Consider the following 14280-nt stretch of genomic DNA (forward strand, 5'->3'; position numbering starts at 1 on the left):
TAAATCGGCGTATCCAGTCGGTAAGATCGAATTGGAGGTAGCCTTTGGGGATGAATATGACTCCAGGGCCGAGAAATTGACGTTTGAAGTAGTCAAGATCAAGAGCCTATATCATGCTCGGTTTGGGCGGCCGGCTTATGCCAAGTTCATGGCACGGCCGTGTTATGTGTATTTGCAACTCAAAATGCCGGGTCATAAGGGAACCATCACGATGCATGGAAGCCGGAAGGTGGCCTGGGAATGTGAAGAAGGTGACGCGGCTTGTCGTGGAATAGTCACGTCAGATGTCCTCGTGAAAAGACTTAGTTGTGGAGCCATCGCAACTAGGAAGCTTGAAGGGGTTAAATCGAGACAAAGGACACGAGAGGGTTTATACTAGTTCGGCCCCTTACGGTGAAGATAAGGCCTACGTCTAGTTGGGTTGGTATTGATGTTTCGATGACCAGGGAGCGAGACACGCTATGCCTGGTTCTCGAGAGTTGTTTCTTGCCCTAAGCCGCCAGCGGGTCTTCCCCTTATATACATGGGTGGACGCCCTGCGGCTTACAGAGTCTCGACCGGTTCATAAACAATGTTCGGCTCGGTGACTAGTTAAATCTACCTTATGATACAAGTAATATCCTTACATCGGTTTACTACAACGGGCCTTGAGTCGCCAGCGGGCCTTAAGCCCATCTTGAACCGCTATCTTCATGCTTGGCCTTGGGCTTCTCTCTGATGAGTCTCTTTGCGTAACCCGGCCCCTCCTGGGCGGCTTACACAAATAGTTATATCCCCAACATTAGGCCCCAGATTGATTTGAACCTGTTCATGTCAATCTAAAAATATTAAAGAATAAATCTTCAATCTTCTGGCTATTAGAGGGTTTTCTTTAACCCGCCATGACGTCATCTTCTGGATCCGTTTTAACCCGGCGTGACGTCATCCTTCCTTTAATTCATTTTTATTCCGTCGAATCTTTCAACAGATCTCTGTCTTTACTGACCATCCCGAGAATCGAGGCGCTAGAGCCGCTGGATAATAAATGTTATCTCCTCGTTTTTCGCGCCCTCTCGGTCGGTCTTCTCTTATAAATAGAGTGACCTAGGTCTTTCCCCAGTCGTCTTCTTCCTCTCCTCTCTGCCACTCGAGCTCCGCCGCCGCCACCGTCGAACCTCTCGTCTTCACCGACTCAGGCTGCTGCATCAACCTGACTCTGACCAGAAATCGACAACGAACCTCTGTAGCTCATCCGCATCCGTGAGTTCCTCTCATTCCCTTTCTCAGATCTGCATTAGGTCCTTGCTGAGTTCGTCGGTGTTCATCACTGGCCGACACCAAACCCTCGCTAGTTCCTTCCAATGCCTGTTTAGATCGCGAAGACTACGTAGAACCGCTGCGGTGCTTGTTTGTATTGATCTTGCATAAAAATAAATCTCCTTTCCCTTATTCAGGAACCCTCTTCGAATGCATGAACTTTTCTGCCTCGTTTTAGGTCTAGAAAAATTTCCTTTCAGAGCAATATTTTGATCCAGATTAATAACTGTTATCTGTGAAACTTGCTTTTATCACCCGAAAAAGAGTTAATTGCACGAAAGTACCACAATTGGGGCATTACATACAGATTGATACCATTTTTGATAATTTTTACATGTCAGTACCAAGTCTGGGGCTAGCCATTGCAAAAAGTCTAAACCGCGTATAAACGTGTATTGACAATATATCTGACCGGCGGGCCCGCTCGTTAGGAGCCGATGTGGCATGTTTTTTTGCACAAAACCCCAGTGCTTTGCATGTAATCACATAATAGTGCTTTGCATGTAATCACATAATGCCCAGGAAAAAGGTTCCTGAGAGGCTTTTTTTTCGTTCGCAATTTCCACCATCGAATCGGACTAGTTTGAAAATTTTCGTCTATATGAACAAATAAATAAAGAAAAGAAAATACAGCGCTGGCGGGAATCGAACCTCAGACCTCTAGTAAACGGGCGTCACGCGCTAACCACAAAGCCAAGGCCGAGCTCGCGTTAAATTACATGGGTCAGGCATTTTATACTATGCCAGAAACGCTGGGCCGGCCCACCGAGAGCTGCGTTTTTTTTCGTTTCGCACTTAACTGGCGCACGAGCTGGGCTCGTTCGTTGCCCCGATTTTTATTCGTTCTGGGCTCGTTCGTTGCACTTAACTGGCGCACGTGCTGGACTGCATTTATGGTGAACAGTTTCTTAATAAATGATGAGTTTCAAGAATATTTGATTACACAATTTTTTTATTTATAGTGAATATTTTCTTAATACATGGTGAAAATTTTGTATTTCCACCCGCAAAAAAAAGAGAAAATTTGTATTTCACAAAATGTTCATCATGTATTAAATACTTATCATGTAAAATCATTTTTGTATTTGCAGAAATACGTCGATTTTTTAATAAAAGTTGAACAGTTTTAGTGCATTACTGAAATTTATTATGATTACCCAATTATTTTTAATACAGGCTGTGAACTTTTTCTTTACAAACGGTTAACATTTTTCCAACATAATGAACGTTGAACATATATTAAATGCAAAGTTAATTTTTTTGTAATATAGGTTCATATCAATTTTCTTAAGATATGATGAATATTTTACTTATGCCGGGTGTTTTTTTTGTAATTTATGGTGAACATTTTCTCTAATACACGATGAGTTTCAAGAATATTATGGTGAATATTTTCTTAATACATGGCGAATTTTTTTAATTTTGGGAAATGCTCAGCATGTCGTAAAAACATATTTCGTAAAATCATTATTGCATTTGCAGAAACACCTTGATTTTTTAATAAAAGTTGAACAGTTGTAATGCATTTCTAAAATTTATTATGATTACAATTTTTTTAATACATGTTCTGCGCCATGTTTCTAAAATATAATGCATTTAAAATTATATGTTCAACTTTTAATGCACTGAATGCAAAAATGATTAAGAAACCGAGGCAAAAAGTTTTGAAACTCATCCCATATTAAGAAAATGTTCATCATAAATTATAAAAAGTTTGCCGCGCTTTATATAAAATGTTTATCATATGTTAAGAAAAAAATTCAACATATATTACAAAAATGTTCAATTTACTATTAAAATACTTTAACTGGGTATTACAAAAAGTTCATTATATTTAAAAAATGTTTACCGTTTGTAAAGAAAAGTTCATCATGCATTGAAAAATGTTCACTATAAGAAGAAAAAAGTGCTCAGAATACATTAGAAAATGTTGGTGCGTATTTGAAAGCACAAGAGAAATGAGACGAATTGAAACTGGGGCGACGAACCAGCTCAGCACGCGCGCCAACCGGCCGAGCGTTGTTTTCTTAGTATAAAGAAATGAACGCCTGTATATGAAGACATCGACCGCAGTGGCAGTGGCGTGGCGCGTATTTTTATTTATTGGTTTTAAGTGTGGAAATTTTCAAACCAGTCCGATTCCTTGGTGGAAATTGTGACGAAAATAAAGCCTTTTTTGGAATTTTTTGGGCATTTATGTGATTACATACAAATATAGGGGGTTTTCTGAAAAAAACATGCCACATCGGCAACTGACGAGCGGGCCCCGCCGGTTAGATACACTGTCAATACACGTTTATACGCGGTTTAGACCTTTTTACAACGGCTAGCCCCAGACTTGGTACTGACATGTAAAAATTACCAAAAGTGATACCAATCTGCATGTATTGCCCCAATTGTGGTACTTTCGTGCAATTAACTCCCCGGAAAACCTCTTCTGGTAAATGCCCTGAAACACAACTGTCGTGGTGTCCGGTTTAAAGAAATGACACAGAACCTTTAATTGCTTCTAATGATCCGTAACCAAATTTGAATTGCACTTGACACTTGTAGCAGCTTAAATATTGTTTGCACAGTCATCTTTATATCATTAGGCCCCTCATTAAGCCGCCACTTTGAATAATGAGGATCTTTCTCCTGGGTTAAAATTGAACCGGAGCTTTCTATTTGTGTCGTAGGCCACTGTCGTCATGGCTCCTAAAGCGGCCAAGGCCCCCGTGACTTGCAATTGGGTTTCATCCACAGTAACTAAAAGCAAACTTGCCGAGTTTGTAAAGTCTGGCCACTTGCCAAAGAAGGAGGTTATGTCTTATCGTGCCCCTCATCCATATGAAGAGATACCTCAACCCAAGGATGGGGAGGTAGTAGTTTTCACAGATCACATGAACCGGGGATTTGCCCCTCCCGGCTCAAAATTCTTCAGGGAAGTTTTGGATTTCTTTGACCTGAGGCCTCAAGACATTGGACCCAATTCCGTGTCCAATCTGTGTAATTTCCAAGTCTTCTGCGAGGTATACCTTGGAGAGGAACCAAGTCTGCTGCTGTTCAGAGAACTTTTTTACTTGAACCGGCAGAATGAACGTGCCAACGGGCCTAGTCTTGAGCTTGGTGGCATCTCAATCCAGCGGCGGAGAGACTGCCTTTTTCCTTACGCCGAGCTGCCGAGTCACCCAAAAGACTGGAACCAGACGTGGTTCTATTGTCAAGACACCTCTCCGGCTAACGAGAAGCCTCTGGCCGGCTTTCGCGCCCTGCGTCTTGAGTCCAACCATCATCTGGCGGACAAGTTGACTAATGTTGAGCGCCTGCCCCTTAATCCCACCATCAAGAAGATCAAAGCCCTTTTAGGCAATGGGTTAAGTGGCATTGATTTGGTCCGGGTCTGGGTCACCTGGCGGATACTCCCCTTGAGCCGTTGCTCCGGCTTAATGTGTACTTACTCGGGCGAGAAAGAAGACCCGATGCGTCATAGCCCTGAGGACTTACCAGATGATGTGGTAGATGCTACAGTCCAGTCGCTTTTGAAGGAGGGCACCGTAACCAGCAATACCTTCGGTTTACTTCCCTTCTGCAAGAAGAACCCGGCTCCTGCGGTAAGTTATTAATTTTCAAAAAAAATACTCTTTTACATGTTACCTTCTTGTACTTATGATTCTTTATCTGTTTTCACAGGCCGGTGATAATTTCTAGAAGGTCAAATATGACCATGAGGCTGCCAAGCAGGCCAGGGTAGCCAAGAAAACTGAAAGGAAAGCCGCCAGGACGGGCACTTCTAAGAAGAAGAAACCCAGCGCCTCTGATATGTTCAAATTGGATGATTCTTCTTCAGATGAGGAAGAGGTAATCCTTTGATTTTCTTAACACCTTTTGTCATTACTTTACTGACATTCTTATCCTTTCAGGAGGACACAGGGAACAGTCAAACAGTTGATGAAGAGGTAACTATAATCTCCTCCGACTCAGAGCCTTTGCCAACACAAAAAATCCGAAGGGTAACCCGGAAAGTAAGATTTTCACATCCTCTAGCTTACCAAGATCCTCAATTTCTTTTGAAGCAACAACAGCTTGAGAACCGGAGGCAAACTCGGGCCACTCAAGACGCAGAACTCTCCACCGGCTTACCTGACGTAACCAGGAAGCGTCGGACCGAGGTTATCTCCGACTTACCTTCCGTTTTTCCTTTGGCGGGTCTAATTCGCCAACCTCTCAATTCATCTGACTCCAATTATCAGGATGCTTCTCCATCTTCCGATGAGTCGATGTAGTCAAATATGCCGACTTTCAAAACTGCTCCCGGGTAATGTAACCTTACGCCCTTTTACTTTACCCATGCTTGCGTATTCATCCTTCTGCTTTGTTAACAGCATGCAAGTGAAACCCAATAAACGGGTAAAGAAGAATAAGCCATCCCGAGACCCGGTGGTCACTAAACCGGCGACTGATTCATCCGTTCCTGAGGGCTCTACTCATCAGCCACCGCCTGAACCGGCTTCTGATATTCCGGTGTCAACCTCTGACCCGCCTGCAGAAGATGTTGTCCATAACTCTGATAACCCGGAAATTCCTAGCCTGGTCAAGACGACTGATCCGGAAGTTGAGTTCCTGAAGAGCCAGTATATTGCGCCGGACTAGCCTACTGTTCTTGCTCAATGCACTGCCAAGGAGGAATTTGCTCAACATCAGAAAGCCAAACAGGCCATCACTGATTATACTCACCTAAGCATTGGTGATATAGTCTCGGGCTATCTGAACCAAGTGCACAATAGCCGTGACCTGGAAATTGACATGGTGAAGCAAATACAGCATAAATCTGAGGTATTACTTTTAGCTTTTCCTGAAGCTTACTTACTGTACCAGCCCCCAAGTCTATTGCTTATGAATGAATACGCTATAGACTTAGAAATCTACTTACTGTTAGTAAGTCCGGCTTAAAGTAAATACATGTAACCCGGTGATAGCATGAAACTTTGAATTGACACATTAGTCCCCAAGTGTCAAGTATCTTTACTTGTAAAATGCTTGAGACTTTAGTATATATGGCTTGGCAGATAAGTTAAAAAAAAATTCTTTGAGCATACATTAGCCCCCAAGTGCCAAATATCTTTACTTGTAAAGTGTTTGGGACTTGAGTGTTTACCTTATCATGATCCTTACCATAATTTCGTGCCAATACAGGCTACCATAAGTCAATTTGAATCGGAGATTGCTGACCTGAAGAGCCAACTGAAACTTCAAGAGCTTGAAACCCAAAAATCAAACTTCGAGTTTGAATTCAGCATCTCTGAACAAGAGAAATTGAAGAAAAATTTCGAGTCGGAGAAACAAGCTTGGGTTGATGAAAGGGCTTCATTAGTGACTAGGGCCGAATCGGCAGAAGCATCTCTTACAGAGGCAACAACCGAACTGTCCGACTTAAAGCGACAGATATCCCAAATGGTCTCAGCCATCTTCGGTAAGTCCCTCCAAAAAACCTTAAACATTGTAATCTTCCAAGGATTTATTGTGATGATTATCTCCGGCTTATTGTTATGTTTGTGACCATACAGGCCCCAAGAGTACGAACCTTAAGCAAAACATGTTGATCAAGCTCAAGGCGGTTTACACCCTTGTGGAGCAGCTGTACACCGGGTCACAACGTGCCTTGGCCGTTGTAGCTTTATCAACTCCACATCCCCGCCTTCTGCAAGACGTATTGAAGAGCCTCGCTTTTCTTCCTCAGCGGATCCAAGATCTAAGGCGGGCGTCCTCAAGAGCTGGAGCTGTAGCCGCATTAAGTCGGGCTAAAGCATGGCTCCCAGAACTAGACCCGGCCGACCTTGCCCTTGGATACCCAAGTCTGAAGGAGGACGGTATTGCCTTTGATGATCATGATTTCAACGCCTGTGTCAAAGCCATACGTCCCGTGGCGACTCTTATTGGAAATGACACAGATCTTAGCAAGTATGCACCGGCTTATGACAGTGAAAACCGGAGAATCCCAAACGCTCCATATGATCAAATCAGCCTGATCCCCCCAACGCGTAAGCATACCTTTGCCCCTGAAGTGGACCCGGCCGGTTTAATAGATGATGAGGCTGAATTTGAATCCTTAAGTGGCATTGACTGGGCCTCGTCCACCTTCCAGGACAAAGCAACCGACGAAGAGGCGGAGAAGGATAACCCGGAGCCATCAAGCCCGCCAAAGGAGTGAGCTGCCAGGCGTCTTACCTTTTGCCTAAACAATGCTTCACTTATTCAGACTCGGGGAGTCTTGTAAAAACTTCTCAATGTTTGCCATGCCTTCGTGCATGTTTATGGCGCTTAATGATTTTGTAAGCCGTCATTAGCCTATATTTCCCAGCTAATGTTGATTATTTGCCCCCTGGAAGTTTAAATTTTCCTGCCTTACTCTACACATAAAGCAAACAACTTTCTTGGGCGGTTTACTGCTCCATGGGTTTATAAGGTATTGAAAACCCAGAACATAATACAAAAAGCATCATGTACAGACCGATTTCTGAGTACTTATACTCACAGTAGCATTCTTGCGAACCCTTTGGTAACCTTCCCGGTTCATATGTACCTGACACTTGTAGGACTTAGGGTAGTCAATACTTGAACCGGAAGGACCAAGTCTCATCTCTTGAAGAAGGTTCAAATATAGTTAAAGCAATGTTTACAGGCTCCTGATTCGAATACGATCAGAGAACCGTTCCAAAGGGGTTAAGCTAAGATTCGGATACGATCATATAGCCCCCCGTGGCCTTGGCGATGCCTGTCAAGTGGGTATCGACAGCTATGTTCTCTTTGGTTCGAATACGACCTATGTTTGAACGGGAAGCCCCCAAGTGACCATAAAATTTGTTTAATGACGCTGATTCGAATACGATCCACGTCAGACCCAAAGGGGTTAAGCTGTGATTCAAATATGATCAAGAAGCCCCCAAGTAGGTTTGGCAGTATGCCGATCAAGTGGGTATCGACAGCTATGTTCTCTTTGGTTCGAATACGACCTATGTTTGAACAGGAAGCCCCCAAGTGACCACAGCTAGATTCAGATATGATCATCAGCCGGACCAAAGGGAAAGCCGGATTCAAATATGATCCGGTCCCTATTGGTTGTTTCCACCACCTGTCAAAAAGACATATGCTTGTTTTGAGGGTGAAAAAAGGACAAAAGTCCTGCTTTATTACTTTATATAATATATACATTGTCAAAAACATATATATATATATATCAAGGGTCGGTGGCTTAAATATAACAAGGCTGAATATGAGTTATTTCCCATGGCCGGCCAGGCGAATCGCGCTGGATATTACTTAGCAAAGCTGCCTCCACCCCAGAAGCTATGGAGAAAGGTGTATAACCCGGCGGATCGAGGCCACTTACCCCGATGTCTTTGATTGTTACCCTGCATTTTAATGTCGGCCACAAGCTCCGGGTTGTCATCCGCCTTACGCTTATTGCCACCTTGGTTCACCTGGTTGTGCTATTGGCCCTTTTTACTGCTGTTATATTTTCCCTTCCCTGCCTTTTCATTGTCAGACCAGGGATCCTTGGTACTATCAGAATCAGCGTACTTGACCAGAGCTGCCATTAGTGTACCCATATCCTTGCAGCCACGTTTAAGGCGCCCTAACTTCTGCCTCAGCGGCTTAAAGCTGCAATTCTTTTCCAATATAAGGACTGCAGAACCGGCATCCATCTTATCATATGAATGAATTATCTCCTTGACCCGGCGTACCCAATGGGTGGTAGATTCACCTTCCCCCTGTTTACAATTTGTTAAGTCCACGACCGTCATAGATTGCTTACAGGTGTCTTTGAAGTTCTGGATGAACCGGGCCTTTAACTCGCCCCATGAGCCAATGGAATTGGGTGGCAGGCCTTTTAACCAAGACCGGGCCATTCCATCTAACATCATGGCAAAATATTTAGCCATTGCTGCATCACTAACTTCCAACAGTTCCATGGCCATCTCATAATTCTCAATCCATGCTCCAGGCTGTAAGTCGACCGTGTAATTCGGCACCTTTCGAGGTCCTTTGAAGTCTTTGGGCAACCGCACATTACATAAAGCCGGAACCAGACAAGGAACACCTCCGGTTCTAGCGGCGACACCCGCCTCAATAGAAGTTGTTGGGTACTCTTGGATATCTTGGTTAGCCGCCAGCTGAGCCATCTGTTGAGCCTTTAGTTGAGCCGCCCGTTCATGCTTCTGACGCTCTCGATCTCGCACCGGGTTATAGCCACCATGCTGGTCATGGTGTTGGGCGTTGCTTGACAAAGCTTTCAGTTCCGTCCGCCTGTTGTGACTCGGGCTCTGGTTCTGGCGAGGTGGTGCTAACCAGGGCGGGGGAGTTGAATGAATCCTATCCCGGCTGTAAGAATAGGTCTCCTGCTGAGCTAAGGCCGTCTGGAGGAGCTCTCTGACTCTCCGGGTCTCTACTGCCGCCGGGTCATCACCCTCCATAGGAAGAGCCATCAAACGTGCGGAAGCTGCAATTAAGTTCTCCATGGGGGTTGGAAAAGTGACCCGGTGGGACCGGTACATACCGCGGCGGTGGCACGCTCACGTGAGGTGATGCCATCTCCCGCGGTTGAGTCGGCCCTCCTGTTCCGGCTGTCATAAACTGATTGGCCTCCGGGTTACTTGGGCCGGCTCTGGGTGTAACAAAAAGAATCTAAGGATCATAATTCGGAGGCAAACGGGACTGAGTTTTCTGATGTCTCCTCCTCATTACCTCATTGGATGCATTTAAGCTCATCGTGAGCTGGTAAGTTTCTGACTGCAAGCGCTGTGCCCGGGCGTCGAGAGCCGCCCGTTCCACGGCTAGTCTAGTATCCTTAGCTGCCAAGGCCTCTTTGGCCTGAGCTATCTCCTCACGCACCTGTGCTACCGCTGCGTCATGCTCATCTTTGTCTGCAGGAATAACCGTGGTGGTTAACAGGGCCATGAGCTTGTCCATGAGGTCCATCAGCACCTGAGCCGGTGGGTGCACGGGGCCGCCTGCCCTGGCTGCTCCTGATCCGGACGTGATCGCTGCGGCTGCCACAGAGTTTGAGCCGGGCTGTGTTCCGGCCATGAAGATCGCCTGCCCATCTTGGCGGCTCATAGGGGTCCGGAATACTGATGCCATCGGAACAGCCCCCGAGCGCACTGTCTTGTACCTGATATAATGAATCTGTTGAGCCAGTGGAAAACACCGTCTGAAAGAGCGGCCGTCTCACTCCCATCTTCAGATCCAGAAAGTTCCTTCCCGTGGACGCAGCCCACGAAGGCATGCCTCATGACCGGCTGAGCCTGGGTCTTCCTCACACGCTGAGCCGTCTCAACAAAGTCGGTGCAGTTGTCCGGCTCAGGTCCCGGCTCACCGATCCGGCCGATGAAGACGTGGATTCCGCCGAAGGGGACCCGGTATCCGTACTCAATTGAGCCGGCGTCGGGACCCCAGCCTTCATCGTCGATGTAGATCTTGCCGCAACGACTTTTGGTCATCCGGCCCACTACATATCCCTTGAGCCCTTCGAAGTTGCCCTTCAAGAACTCAAATCCACCGTGCACTGGCCCCACGGTGGGCGCCAATTGTCGTGGAATAGTCATGTCAGATGTCCTCGTGAAAAGACTTAGTTGTGGAGGCATCGCAACTAGGAAGCTTGAAGGGGTTAAATCAGGACAAAGGACACGAGAGGGTTTATACTAGTTCGGCCCCTTACGGTGAAGGTAAGGCCTACGTCTAGTTGGGTTGGTATTGATGTTTCGATGACCAGGGAGCGAGACACGCTATGCCTGGTTCTCGATGAGTTGTTTCTTGCCCTAAGCCGCCAGCGGGTCGTCCCCTTATATACACGGGTGGACGCCCTGCGGCTTACAGAGTCCCGACCGGTTCATAAACAATGTCCGGCTCGGTGACTAGTTAAATCTACCTTATGATACAAGTAATATCCTTACAACGGTTTACTACAACGGGCCTTGAGTCGCCAGCGGGCCTTAAGCCCATCTTGAACCGCTATCTTCATGCTTGGCCTTGGGCTTCTCTCTGATGAGTCTCTTTGCGTAACCCGGCCCCTCCTGGGCGGCTTACACAAATAGTTATATCCCCAACACGGCTTATGCTGAGTCGGTCTGTGCAAGAGAAGAGTTAAAATTCTACAAGGACAATGTTGACCCGGCGGATATGACATCTTTGAAGAAGCCAACCACAGAGCATGAGTCGCTCATGAAGTTTAAATCGGCCGATGATACTAAGCTTGTTGACTTTGTTCCAGGCGACTCGTCCAAGCAGTTCAGTATCAGTGCTAATTTGGACCCCAAATAGGAAAGCGTGCTCATCGAGTTCATCCATGAGAACCGGGACATCTTTGCATGGAAACCTTCTGACATGCTAGGTGTACTGAGAGAACTCACTAAGCACACTCTTAATATTGATCCAAAGTTTAAGCCGGTCAAGCAGTTTCTTCGGCGGTTCATTGAGGAGAGGCGGAAGGCCATTGGTGAGGAGGTAGCCCGGCTCTTAGCAGCTGGGTTCATCATTGAAGTTTTTCATCGAGAGTGGTTGGCTAACCCGGTGCTTGTGCTTAAGAAAAACGGCACTTGGCGTATGTGTGTGGATTACACGGATTTAAACAAGGCTTGTCCAGCTGATCCTTTTGCTCTCCCTCGTATTGATCAAATCATTTATGCTACGGTGGGTTGTGAGCGTTTGAGTTTTTTGGATGCTTACTCTGGTTATCATCAGATCAAGATGGCAGTTAAGAACCAGGAGAAGACGGCGTTCATTAGTCCGTTTGGAGCCTTCTGCTATGTGTCAATGCCTTTTGGGCTCAAGAGTGCCCAGGCGGCTTACCAGCGATGTGTGCAGATTGTCTTCATAATCAAATTGGGCGCAATGTTCATGCTTATGTGGATGACATAGTGGTGAAATCCAGAGGGAAGGAGACCTTGATTGATGATCTTAGGGAAACCTTTGACAACCTTTGGGTTTATAAGATGATGCTTAACCCGGCCAAGTGTGTTTTTGGTGTACCTACAGGCAAGCTTTTGGGTTTTCTGGTTTCTAACAGGGGCATTGAGGCTGACCCTGAGAAAATCAAGGTCATCACCTCTCTGGCCAAACCAGCGTGTATCAATGACGTTCAGCATTTGGCGGGTCGTATCGCAGCTTTAAGCCGATTCATAAGCCGGTTACGTGAGAAGTCCATACCACTGTATCAAATGATGAAGAAGACAGATAACTTCGTCTGGAGTGATGCTGCCAACGCTGCCTTTGAAGATCTGAAGAGACAGTTGGCTGAGCCGCCGGTTCTCGCTGCTCCCATTGATAAGGAGCCCTTGTTGTTATATGTGGCTGCTAACATGCATGCCGTCAGCGTGGCCATCATGGTGGAACGCAAGGAGGCTAGCAAGGAACACCCGGTTCAACGACCGATTTACTACATCAGTGAGGTGCTTATTGAGTCCAAGCAACGGTACCCGCATTAGCAGAAGCTCGTTTACGGGGTGTTCATGGCAAGCCGGAAGCTTAAGCAATACTTCCTGGGCCACCCCATCACTGTGGTTAGTTATGCTCCTTTGGGGGATATCATTCAAAATAGAGAGGCCACAGGACGAGTCGCCAAGTGGGCCATTGAGCTTGGGCCTCACGGCTTAAAGTATGTGCCATGTATAGCTATTAAATCTCAAGCACTAGTGGATTTCATCAATGATTGGACAGAGCTGCAGATACCTGAAGAAAAGCCAGACAACACATATTGGACTATTCACTTTGACGGGTCCAGGCAATTGGAGGGCTCGGGGGCTGGAGTTGTTTTAGCTTCCCCTCGAGGTGACAAATTTTGTTATGTGCTACGGTTGATGTTTCCCTGTACTAACAATGCAGCTGAGTACGAAGCCTTACTCCATGGTCTCCGGATAGCTAAGGAGATGAGCTTAAGCCGGGTAAGATGTTTCGGCGACTCAGATCTGGTGGCTCAGCAGGTATCAGGCAAGTGGGATTCTAAGGATCCTCTCATGACGGCTTATCGCCGTGAAGTTGATACAATTGCTGGACACTTCAAGGGTTACCAAGTGGAGCACATTGACCGCAGAAAGAACGAGGCGGCTGATGCTTTAAGCCGGCTGGGATCTCAGTGTAAGCCGGTGCCGCCTAATACTTTCTTGGATATTCTGCATAACCCTTCTGTCAAGTTGCCCATAGAGGAAGACTTGGTTGTTCCTGACCCAGAAGCACAATTGGTGGCGGCTTTTCATGTCATTCTAGATTGGACGGTGCCATATTTGGCTTACATGACCTGGGGCGAGCTGCCTGAGGATGAAACCTTGGCCAGACAGATAACCCGGTGCTCTAAGTCTATGACGATTGTCGGTGGCGAGTTGCATCATCGCAGTGTCACAGGGGCGTTTCAGCATTGCGTCTCTCCTGAAGAAGGCCAAGAAATTCTTCGTGAGATTCATGAAGGGGATTGTGGTCATCACGCCGGGTCAATATCCCTCGTGGCCAAGGCTTTCCGTCATGGATTCTATTGGCTGACGGCTCATGCTGATGCAGAAGAATTGGTCAGCAAATGTGACGGTTGTCAGAAGTTCTCAAGACGGGCTCATGTGCCGACTCAAGAATTGAGGATGATTCCGATTACTTGGCTGTTTGCAGTCTGGGGGCTTGACATGGTTGGGCCTTTTAAAAGGTCCAAAGATAAAAAGACCCACCTCTTGGTGGCAGTTGACAAATTTACAAAGTGGGTTGAGGCAGAGCCAGTCAGTAAGTGTGATGCAGCTACGGCGGTTCTTTTCATGAAGAAGGTGATATTTGGCTTCGGCTTTCCACACAGTATTATAACTGACGATGTTACCAATCTGTCTAAAGGCGTCGTGGAAGAATTTTGTCAACGTGAGCATATTCGGCTTGATGTTTCATCAGTGGCTCACCCTCAATCCAATGGTCAAGCCGAGAGAGCCAATCAGGAGATCTTGAAAGGCATCAAACCCCGGCTTTTGGTCCCCCTGC

The sequence above is a fragment of the Triticum aestivum genome, chromosome 2B (genome assembly GCF_018294505.1).
Source record: "Triticum aestivum cultivar Chinese Spring chromosome 2B, IWGSC CS RefSeq v2.1, whole genome shotgun sequence".
Classification (NCBI taxonomy): domain Eukaryota; kingdom Viridiplantae; phylum Streptophyta; class Magnoliopsida; order Poales; family Poaceae; genus Triticum; species Triticum aestivum.